Below are 12,239 nucleotides of genomic sequence, written 5' to 3' on the forward strand. Positions count from 1 at the left end.
AAGTTACAAGAAAGGAGATTCTGACTAAATGTCAGGAAGAACTTTATGACAGCAAGAGCTTTGCCTGCTGTACAAAGATAAAATTCAGTTTGTTGCTATGCTCACTTTTGCCTCTGGCTTTGCATACCATGAGTACATGCCACCCCCAAACATTGCCCAGAAGCAATGTGGCACTTGGGCTGACAGAGGCTCCCCATCCCTGCTCTATATTCTTAAATAATAGTCCCAATGATGCTTCATCTCAACAGCCCTTCCTCAGTCTGCATATTCCCTTCTGTCTATATTGACAATAATCAGAGTAACTCTTGCCACGCGGCCAAGATGCCCTAAACCACACCATCCTCTTTCCTAGGTGACCAGGAACTCTTTCCAACCACCAAGGCAAACTGAAACCACCAGGATCTATCTAACTACCATACCATAGCACTTTAATCTTCCACTTATTAAAACGCCACTGTGTTTTTATACATGGTGGTAGAAGCTCTGCACAGGAAAATGTCTGCAGATTTCCTTCACTAATTGAAGCTAATTAAGGTATTGTGATGGGGAGGGGGAAAGGGAAAGGAAGACAATGTTTATTCCATTAATAATAACCTCTCTGCTCTTTCCGCCCACATATGGTTGCAGCACAGTTCCTTTTGTGCTAAGCCAGTGGTGTAAATAATCAAATGTGATTTGTCAGGGGATTAAGGAACATGAGAATGGATTCTTTTTCAACAGAAATATCAGACAAAATATTATCGACAGATGGCACCTAAACTCTATTACAGGCAGATGGGGTCCATGTTTTCCATTATAGTTTCAAGTCTGCTGTAGCCTTTTCACAGTTTGCTGGAACACTTCCGTGTGACTTGCCTTTCTCAAACAAATCCATTTACAAAAGGGGTGGGGAATCTCTGGCCTCTGAGCCTCTCTGTTTAGTCCATGAGGCCATTTTGACCAAGCGATGCTCACCTGCCCTATGGATAAAAGAAGCAGTTGAGACAAAGGCTGTTTTCAGGCACCACTAATCAGCTGTTTTCTGGCACCCACAAAATCTATAGGGAGTGTTTATAAAAGAAAATAAATAAATACATATAAACGATCTGGCTTCTATCATGCAAGCAAGGAGCTGTTGACTGGGTAGAAGTTCACCTTCTCTATTGGACCTTAGCTTTCCCCTCCTCACCAGTCTTCTAGCACACAGAAGAAGAGAGAAGGACCCTCCCTCAAAGAGCACATATAGGATTTGCTCCATTTTGCTTATTTATGTTCTTGTTGTTTTCCTCCCTTTCTGTTTCAAGTCAGTAAAGCCAATGTTTCCTTGGCAACCAGAACAAGAAAAGGCCTGCTACCTGCAAGCATACCAGGAGATAAGATCTCATAGTCATTCGCTACATGAAAGAAGCACTGGCCTTCTGACACCACCCCTTCATCATGTGATCTGAGCCTGGCCACCTTGGAGAAAGAGAAGCTATTGACTCAGAAGAAAGAAAAGAACCGGTGGATGACTTTGAATATGTTCTGAACTAATAACAAGAATATGAGCAACATATGGTGTCACTTCCACTCTGCATAGATAGGAGACCAACATTTTTTTCCTTGAGCACTTGAGTTGCACCAGTGATATGGTGTGCTTTTAATAAATTACAGTAAAGCACTTCTTTAGTGATTCTTTAGTGGAGGGTGATATACAGATTTAATAGACCTTAAACCATAACCTTTTGGAGGAATATGGAAGAAGAAATCTAGCCTACCTATTATCTTTCATTTCTGTCCGTTCCCCCTTACGATGCTTGAGGCAAATTTGGGATTGTAAAAGTGTCTGTTAACCTTTGATTATTGCATTCAAGCTGCACCCAGTGTTGGTAACTTAACTGGTTTATTTACGAATTTATATAGCTCCTCAGCAGAGATCCTAACCTAGGCCTGTGGCAATATTTCTACTATAGTTTGCTTAAAAGGAGAAGCTGGAAAGGTGTAAAAGCTAGTTTGTCAGGGTTAGGGCATAAGGGTCTGGATATAACGCAGGCAGGGCTCGTGTCATAGGTCTGAGTCACTGGGCACTTGCCAAGGCCCACAATTCATTAAGAGTCCAATGCAAATTTCTAGCTCTCCCTTGAGCTGTTTTCCCTCCTTCTGGCTATTACTGACTGTTCATAAGGTAAAGGGACCCCTGACCATTAGGTCCAGTCATGACCGACTCTGGAGTTGCACACTCATCTCACTCTATAGGCCGAGGGAACCAGCGTTTGTCTGCCTACAGCTTCCGGGTCATGTGGCCAGCATGACTAAGCCGCTTCTGGTGAACCAGAGCAGCACACGGAAACACCGTTTCCCTTCCTGCTGGAGCACTACCAATTTATCTACTTGCACTTTGTGCTTTTGAACTGCTAGGTTGGCAGGAGCAGGGACCGAACAACGAGAGCTCACCCCGTCACGGGGATTCGAACCGCGACCTTCTGATCAGCAAGCCCTAAGCTCTGTGGTTTAACCCACAGTGCCACCCGTGTCCCGACTGTTCATACATCCTCTCTAAACATGTGTCAGGGAATGGTCTGAAGATGAGGACTGGGGAATGCTTTCTATGGCAGACCAGCTTCTCTGTGATGGAGAGCTGGAAGAGGAAGAATTGCCCCCCCCCCCCAGTCTGTGTGTGTTCAGAAGCAGAGAGACAGGCAGAAGCTGAACAGCTTGGGGGGGAGTTACCCAGTTATGAGATAATGACGCCAGGACCAGAAGGGAGGGGGCAGCTAGCTGAGACGTCTCTTGGGAGTGTGGGGAACCCCCCTCCCCTCAGACTCGAAGGTCATGTGGGAATATTTAGGGATGCGGGGGAGGGTATATTGTCTAAGATATCCTATCCCAACTTGTCTTTACAAGTTCAACAAAATCGGCAGAGTTAACATTCCCCTTTTTTAAACACACGCACAGCAGATAGCTTGCTCGGACTCGTTAGAGTCTCTGTAAATATTTCCTGGTATTTTCCCCATTTAATCCCTGCTAAAATAAGACTCTACACAGTCTTCTGTAAAGTATAAAACGTTTACTCACAAGTAATCCTCTGTTCACACAAAGGTTCCCAGAAGGCAGACTTAAAAGGTTAGAACATAGTTTAAATGTGGTGACTATCTCCTTATTCCCATAAGGAATATGGGAGCCCCCCTTTTCTTCGCTTGGCCTGGAGCCAAGGGTGCATCTTAGTATTGCTGTTGTTAAGATGGCATCAATAGAGACAAGAGAGACAACATGATCGCCAGCCTGTGGTTCTGGTTCTTTCTACTTCAGGAGAGGCCATGCCCAAGTTACACATAGGAAGTTTCATCTCAGTCCTGGAAAGCAGGAAGTTCAGGCTAGAGGACTGAGACAACCTTCATGTCTACTCTAGCAATGTTGTGTTTGACTGCACCTGATTCTTACATCCCACAGTCCGAACGTATCAGAGAACAAAGGAGTCAGAGGGAGGGAGGAACTTCCTGTTGGCGCCCAAAAGGCTGTGGAAGCCAGAAGGAAGATTAAACTAGGCCAGTGTTTCCCAACCTTTTTTGGGCAAAGGCACACTTGTTTGATGAAAAAAATCTTGAGGCACCCCGTGACGTCAGCGCGCAGCGTCACGCCGGGAGGGAAGGGCGCCGGGGCGCTGCTGCTGCCGCCGCCGCTCCCGGCAGGCATGGGCCCAGCTAAGGCGGTGGCGGCTGTTGTGGTGGTGGCGGCGATAGCGGGCGGAGGAGGGGGCGGCGGCGGGGCCGAGGTGGCCGGCAGTGGCGGGGGAGGCGGCGGCGGGTGGAGCAGGAGGGCGGCCGAGGCCGGTGAGGGAGTAGGGTTGCCCGGGGCTTGAGGAGCCGTCGCCGGGAGTTGCTGCTGCTGTTGTTGCTGCTGCTGCCCGGACATGCCGGCCTCCTCCTCGTCCGCTGTCTCGCGCTCCTCCCTTTTGCGCGCGCTGCCCCGCCGCCGCCCCATTGGCCGGGTCCTGTCAGCTGATCCTGTGTTATTTCCTGTGTGTGTGTGTGTGAGGGGAGAATGGAGAGAGAAACCTCGGCACCACCACCGCGGAGCCGCCCCCGGCTCGACGCGGATCCTCGCCGCCGCCGCCCCGCCTCTCGCCGCCCGACTCGCCCGCCTCCCTCCCACGGCACACCAGGCAACGTCTCGCGGCACACTAGTGTGCCGCGGAACACCGGTTGGGAAACACTGAACTAGGCAACCGTTCTCCTTGCGGAGAGCTGTGTATTTGTGCTTGCAACATGACACTGTAATAAAAAGTCTATAGATCTATCAACTGCTCGTTAATTCTTACCTGTGACGTTACCAAAGGGAGGGGAGGACTCTCCGTGCCTGGCAGCATGTAACCCGTGACAAGGAGCAAGGAGAGGGTCCTGCAGCAATCACTTCTTGTGTTGCCCTCTCCTATGAGTGTCTGCACATATTGCAAAAACGAATGAGCAGTGCAATAGCAATAAGAAAGAGGCAAGTCCGTGCAGGTCACAGTGCCCAAAGGCTGCTCGACACCTGGACCCAGCAGTAAGCACAGAAAGAACAGCCTCCTTATCCAAAATAGAATTTTCCCTTCTTTGCTCTATGGTGAGATGCAGAAAGTGCCTCTGCATTGGAAGATTGTGCATATCTGCAGTGGAGGAGAAGTAGGTGCAGAAGTTTAACCTGGCCAGATGAGAGGGGTGAGAGTTAAGGGCTCCTGCACATTCAATGGATATTTAGGAACTATTAAAGATGCATGAGTTCCAACTTTTTTTTGTCTTGCTACCTTATGTAGAAGAGTTTTTGGGGAAGAAGATGAAGGAAGGCTGGGCAGTTTCTCCTAGCAAATCCTTTTAGGACAGAGGGTAGAAAACCTACAGCTCTCCAGAAGTTGTTAAGACTACATCTCCCATTATTCCTGACTATTGGCAATGCTGTCTGATGCTGATGAGAGTTGGAGTCCCATAACACCTGGGGCGGGGGGCAAAAGTTGTCCCACTCCTTTAGGGCTTGCTTGCAGACTGCATGGCTAAATGCTGGCAAAAAAAAAACCATGGAAAAAGCTGCCCTAAAATAAAATTAAACAAAGTGGCATTTTCCTATTCCTGCCCCGCAGGTGAAAATGCTACCCAAATGATCTGGGTGGTTTTGGCTCAGCTCTGGGTCACATCAATACCAAAGAACCCTTAACCAATTTAAGAGGCATGGCTTCCCCCCAATGAATCATGAATTTGTTAAGGCTGCTTGAAGTGGTACGAGAGTGCTTTAAATGCATGGTGTGGATGTGACCTAGACAGACTAGTTTTTGCTTACAACTAGCTGTGCCGTTAAGCCAGAAAATAATGAGTAGGATTCCGATATGTTGATGCTTGAGAGGAGAGGCTTCACTCCTTACTGTCCTGGGTTTTGTTTCTTCTCTTGACCTGATAAGAAATATAGTGCAGAAGAACATGGATAATAAAAGAGGGAAACTGAAGGCAACACACACACACACACACACACACACACACACACACACACGAGTGTTCTTAACTGACCTAAAGGAAGGGGAGGATGAGGAGAGAGAAGTCATTAAATCCAAATCACAGTCGATAAAAAGAGAGAGCTTTATCTTTTCTTGAGGGATTTGCGAGGAAGGAAATAAGATGGTAAAATGAGTCCTCAGCAGACCAGCTATATGCTCATAATTGTGTTATTTGGAAGGAGAGCGAAATATATTGGTTCATAAATATATATGGTACTAAGCTCTTTTAATTTGTATAGGTTTGGTGGCACATGGGGCAAGAGGCACAATTACCTCAGAGGAATTCAGTCTTGGAGAACGTATCTGGGATTTGATTTGCTTTTGTCCCAAGGATAAAAGAAAGTAGCAGGTGCTTGACATCATAATAGAGTTCAAGAGCCTTAGCAGTATATCAGCTCTCAAAGAATTATGAAAAAGGAAAAAGGGGGGAAAAGAAAGAATGTACTCTGCAGCCTTGTGAAGTATAGAAAAGAAGAGCATTTTACAGCTCCTGCAGATAAACAACCCTTTGCCTCCTCTCCCCATCAACTGAGGCAGCTTTTGGACAATGTGGCACCCTTGACCCTAGCCTGAGCAGTTAATTAAACAGTCAAAACAACTGCAGACTGCAAAAGAGAGAGCAGAAATGTGCAGGAGACAGTGGGAATTGCCTCAAAAATCCACTTGAATTGTGCACTCTTTGCAGATGCATTATAAAAATCAAAAGATTGGTTCCTCCACCCCAGCTGCAACTTCCATATGGAACGCAGGAACTACAATTTCATATAATAATTTGTTTTTGCTTTTCATAATGTGACAGTTTGTATGCTTTTTTTGCCCCCTTTTTTTTGGGGGGGTGGTCAGATGCAATTCTAGAATAATAAAATATAGTGTTATTTTTCAGTGGTGGCTGACCTGCACCAGCTCTGCCTTCCAAATAAATTTCATTTTGCAAAAGATCACAATTTGGATTGTGTTGGCGTTCTATTTTCCTTCCAGCTAAGTTTGCCAAACATGAGAGAAGGGTTTTCCCCCCACCCCCTTCCTTCAACCCTTTGCTGCTGTTAACCTTGTGCAATGGTTTTCAAAGCATGACGGAATGTTGGAAGATTCAGAAAAGATGAAAGGAAGTACTTCTTTTCACAACATGCAGTTAAATTATGGAATCCACTCCCACAAAGGTGGAGATGGCCACCCACTTGGATGGCTTTAAAGGAGGCTTAGACAAATGGGGGATAAGGCTGTCAATGGCTAATAGCCATGAAGTCTATGTTCTACCTCTTAGGCAGTATGGCTCTGTACAACAGTTGCTGGGAATCACAAAGAGGGAGAGTTCTGTTGCATTTCGATTCTGTTTGCAGGCTTCCCATAGGTATCTTGCTAGCTACTTTGGGGGAAGGATGCAGAACTAGGTGGGCCATTGGCTTGATCTAGGAGGCTGCATATCTTTTGACTAGAAACCCTGTTGTTCCCTGAGAGGAGCTAAAGTGTGCCATGAAAATCTAAGCCGCCACATTGGGTGCATCAGTCTCTATATGCCCATCAGATCAGACTTCAGGAGCTAGCTTCTCCAGTTCAATAACAAGCCAATCCAAATTCCCATCCAAAGTGTAGGATGGCACATAATCAGCTTCCTTCAGGAGGTACAGAACTCAGCTTTCCTTCTTCCATTTTCCTCTTCCTACCCACATCAATATAAGTGTGGAGAAATGGAGAGGGAGAGGAAGCTGGTGAGCGTTCTCTGTGACAAAATATAAGGTTATGTGCATGCTCAACAGCCAGCTTCATTCACCACCAACTATGATAAGTATTCATTATAATAAGCATTGCTTATTTCCTTTTTTTCAACCTATTAAGGAAGGTAAAATTAAAACTACAGATCCAAGCATTCCTGATAACGATGGAGTTTTTTGGTCATCTGTTTTGTGATCAAGATGTAAGCCAATGGCCTCTTTTGAGAAGACCACTTTACCAATTTCTCTGGTGAGGAGGGTGGGTCAGGGAGAAATTCTCCAATAGTTTCTGAGGGGAGAGGCTCACCATTAGTGGTGACAGTGACAGTAGCACTTCTTCTTATTCCCCCCCCCCCATATATATATATATATATATATATATATATATATATATATATATATATTTCGGCACCTGCATTGGTAACCAGGCCACTATTTTGCATCTCCCACAATGCTCTGGATCTAGTATCATTCAAGAGCATTGGAAAGGATACAAAATGGGAGTGCAAAAAAGAAAAATCTCAACTGTATTCTCAGGGGGAACAAAATATTCTGAGAAACTTTGGCATGGCTTCCCCAGCAGTAGGGGGAAGTTCAAGATAGCCCTTCTGCTCCCCTCAGACTTTCCATTCACTAATGATGACCCTCCCCACTGCCATCCCTGAATGGTGTCCTTATTCTGCAGAAAATTCAAGCGGTAAGTCACACTAGCTGAATTTCTCACCCCCATCCCTGTATCTAAAAATCCATAAGCATTCCTTTTTGGGAGCCAGGAGTTAACAGTCCTAATTGCTTTCACTGTAATACTGGTTAGTAGCACTTATTATAAGGTAACAACTATAAAGAACATTCACACCAGAAGGAATATTATCTTGTAATGTCAGCACCTATTTGACGACTGTTTTAATATGTGAAAACTGCAGTGTGTATCTGACCTTTTGCTTCTTCCCATCCCTGGGTGGTGGAGCTGCAGTTGTGTAGCCATCCCTCCAGCCCATCGGGAGAACACAGGAAGGGTAAGCAATGCCATTAATAAATTTGTTTGAAATTTCCCATTATATGTATCGAGATTGCTGTGCCCCCAAAAAAGACTTTAATCAGAGTGTGTTGGACTGAATAAATAATAATGCAAGCATTTGAGGTCCTTGTTCCTACACTAGCGCCTTCTCTAAAAATAAACTGCACTTAGCCACGAGAAGTGAGCAAATTGCTTCTTGCAGTGCAGTCCTGAAAATAAGGCCTGTTGAGTTCAAGGGCGCTCACGCCCAGGTAAATGTGCATAACATTCCACCTTGAGAGTGCAATATGAAATCCCCCCTGGTGTTGATGGCTGTGTGAGAGGATTGCATGTGGTCTCCTCTGTACTGGACTCCATCAGTGGATGGGAGCAAACACTGCTGTTTGGAGGGGGTTCTGCTACATCAGAGAACCAGCTTTGAAGAGGTGGGTGGTTCTCTTGCTGGTGGTAAGTAGAAAGTCCCCAAAGGTAGTGTTGTTGTGTTTTGTTTTTTTAAAAAAGGAAGCAGGACAGGGCTACAGCATCAGTGGCTCTGGATCCAGAGAATGAATCTCCTAAAGGACCTAGTCCTTGTGCCCATCAGCTACACCAGCCTGGAGCTGGCTTAGCAAAAAATAAAAATTCCTCCAGGTACCCAGGATTGCAGACTTAATAAGCCAAATGCCGTAACAACTATGACAGCACCCTAATATTTTGAGATACTTTATGTCCCATAAAATGCTCTCTTACATCAGAAACATTGTACAGTGTAGTCTGAACACACCATGAAATATTTTGAATGGATATATACCACCTATAGGAACTGAGGATTGAATTCTTTTTCATTGCCCAGCTTCCCCACGCCTGTTGTTCGCAATAGCAGAGAAGTTCCCATGGGTGCCCCAGTCTCGAATCAGCTCAAGCTCTCCTGTCCTATCCATTCTTACTAATTTATAAAATTGTTTATAGTTTGTCTTTTGGGGAACAGGTCACCCAAGGAAGCATACATCTCATATAAACACACAAACGTCAAACACCAGCACTTTAAAAGCAGTGGTAGGAGTCTTTAAAAACAGGGAAGTTACAAAACAATGAAATAGTGCAAGACAAATGTCATCCATTAAAGAACCAGCCTTTATTAAGAGGCGGTGTGGCGCAGTGTGTAAAGTGTTAGACTAGGATTTGAGAGATGAGGGTTCAAATCCCCACGCATCCACAAAGCTCTCTGGGGGCCAGTCACCGTGTCTCAGCCAAACCGCACAAGGCTGTTCTTACGATAAAATGGGGGGGAGGGACTTGAACTCCTTGGAGGTAAAGTGGGATATAAATATAAAAATAAATAAAAGTGTGTTTTTAAACCCTGCTTTAAAATGTGAAGAGCTGGGGTCCATCTGCACCTCTGCATGAAGTTCCACAATCTGGGGGCCAGCACAGGAAAGACATTGTCTCTTATGACTGCTGATCAAATTGATCCTATAAGTGGGCTTAGGGGGTTTGTATAACAAAAAACATCTACACAACACCCTGAAACATGGCAGTCATCACATCTAGTTTAGATTTGAGTGACAGGCAATGCAGTAACCCCAAGTATGGAGTTAGTAGAGATGTAAGTAATTTCTCAGGCCACTTGCTACTGCCTTATTTTGCAACCAATCCTTATTTTGCTCTTACTTCCATTCATGTATTCTTTTGAACCTTTTGCACCATTTTCTCTTTGGAAAAAGCCTTCAATCAATATTAGGCCTCATAAAAGACCAGACTACATGAAGAGCAAAAGCTAGAGCTTACCCTCTTATGTTTTGCTGAGGATTCTCTGTCTCTGTCTCTCCCTCTCTCTGTCAGTCTCAAAAGAGGAGATTGCAGTATAATTTCTTCTTGTGTACATAAATTCAGTCAGCTGGAATGGAATTGATTAGCTCTCATTTCAGGGGATCTGATTTAGAGATTTCATCAACACTTTACGTTCTTGTTTCTGTGGTGGAACACTGGCTGTTCTGTAACTAAGCTATTGATTCCCTTGTTTGTATGGAATATGTTGCAATGGTATAGACCTAAGTGGAATATTAAGGAAAACATCCTCACTGTAAAAGCAGGAGTTTGCCAATAAAGAGATCTCTTACTCCTAGGTTAAATCAATGGACTATCTAGCTCAAATGACAAACATTCAGTTTCCCGTAGCATGTCAACTTGAGGGGTTAAGCTTCCTACTAAAATTATTTTTAACTGGAAATGTGGGGTGGAAAACTTTGGGGGTGGAAAGGTTGATATAGTATTGTTGCTTTAAAAAAAAAAAAGGTTCCAGGAAGGGATAGAGGCACTTGTGGAATTTTCTGTCTCACATACGAAAATAACTTGGCTAGTTTTGGGTTATATGGATGTACCATTCCTTAAGGAGTGGGCACCATTTACTGTACTGGCTTAGGCAGCACAATGTCTAAAACTGGCCCTGGATTATGAAATCCTCTTTGATAGTAGGACTCTGTGACCAAATGTTGCAGAGTATCCATGTTGTGTACACATGAGCCTGTGGCTGAGGAGCTGCTGGGTGAGGATGGTGATTTGTCTCCTCTGAACACATCCTCATCTAATTCAACTACAATGGTACCTCGGGTTAAGAACTTAATTCGTTCTGGAGGTCCGTTCTTAACCTGAAACTGTTCTTAACCTGAAGCACCTCCCACTGCCGCCGCACCGCCAGAGCACAATTTCTGTTCTCATCCTGAAGCAAAGTTCTTAACCCGAGGTACTATTTCTGGGTTAGCGGAGTCTGTAACCTGAAGCATCTGTAACCTGAAGCGTATGTAACCTGAGGTACCACTGTATATCAAAATCTTGGATGGCCCCAACTGATTTCTATGGGCAATTTTCTGCAGCAAACGGAACCACTCCAGCTTAGAAAGAAGAAGACTAAATCCTCCGCTGATACACCCTTTGGTTTTGCCCAGTTTAGATTATGACATTTTTGGCTGCTTGGATGGTTTTTCTTCTTATACAATTTTTTTTTTTTACATTGATGGTTTGTTTTATATTGTAATTTTGATTTTGATTTCCCCTCCACCTCAAAATCCATTCTTGGATGATGGATGATTTCTCATTTCAAATAGATAAATAATTAGAACCCCAACAACAACAACAACAACAATATCATATCACACCAAAAAGTCACAATAAATTGTCCTCCCAAGTTTTGTGGGATGCAAATGACTCTACATCAAAAATGTTCAGGAAACAATTCAAAGAACTGGCCCATATATATATATATATATATATATATATATATATATATATATAATCTCCAAATAAAAGGCTGTTTGGTTGGGTGGCACGGTCACATAGTTCACGGCAATTAGTGAGTATTTCGTCAAGAGCGAGGGCTTAATATTAAAGAACTTCTGTGGCTGCCTCTACAAAGAAGCTGACTTTGCAATTCACATAGTTTCACAGCAATTAACAGAAGTTGCATTGGAAGTAAAGGACGGACATGAAAAGGACTTTCGCACATCCAGCTACAAAGCTGTTGGCTTTTGGAATGCCTGGTCTGCTGAATGCTGATTGTGGAGGTGCAGAATCTCTTTTACTACTCTGAGTAACAGAAGACCTTCTAGGGGAAATGACACTTCATTTGTAATGCAACTGAGTGTTATCGACTGAGCAAGTTCACATATAAAGCAGAGCCAACCCAAGTCTTTTTGGCCTCCTAAGGCAAAGGACAAGATGGCGCCCCCTGTCATACTACATACAAAAACGGACTGGATTGACATGTGTGCTGACACTGGCACTGGAACAATGTCCTTCACTGCTCTTGAGTTATGACATGCACAACTCTTGCCTTTCAACAGAAGGGTCTTAGCAGCAATAGCCATGAAAACTGCCCTTGCTGCTCCCAAGCATTTGCACCTGAGGCAGTTGCCTCACTCTGCCTAATGATAGAGCCGGTCCTGATACATTGCTAGATAATACCAATGCCATCAATAGGCTGAAAAAGGCTGTTTATAGTTTCTGGACACAATACCATTTTGGTACCATTGCTTACCCGCACTAATTTTTGAAC

This window comes from Podarcis muralis, chromosome 5, assembly GCF_964188315.1.
Source record: "Podarcis muralis chromosome 5, rPodMur119.hap1.1, whole genome shotgun sequence".
Lineage (NCBI taxonomy): Eukaryota > Metazoa > Chordata > Lepidosauria > Squamata > Lacertidae > Podarcis > Podarcis muralis.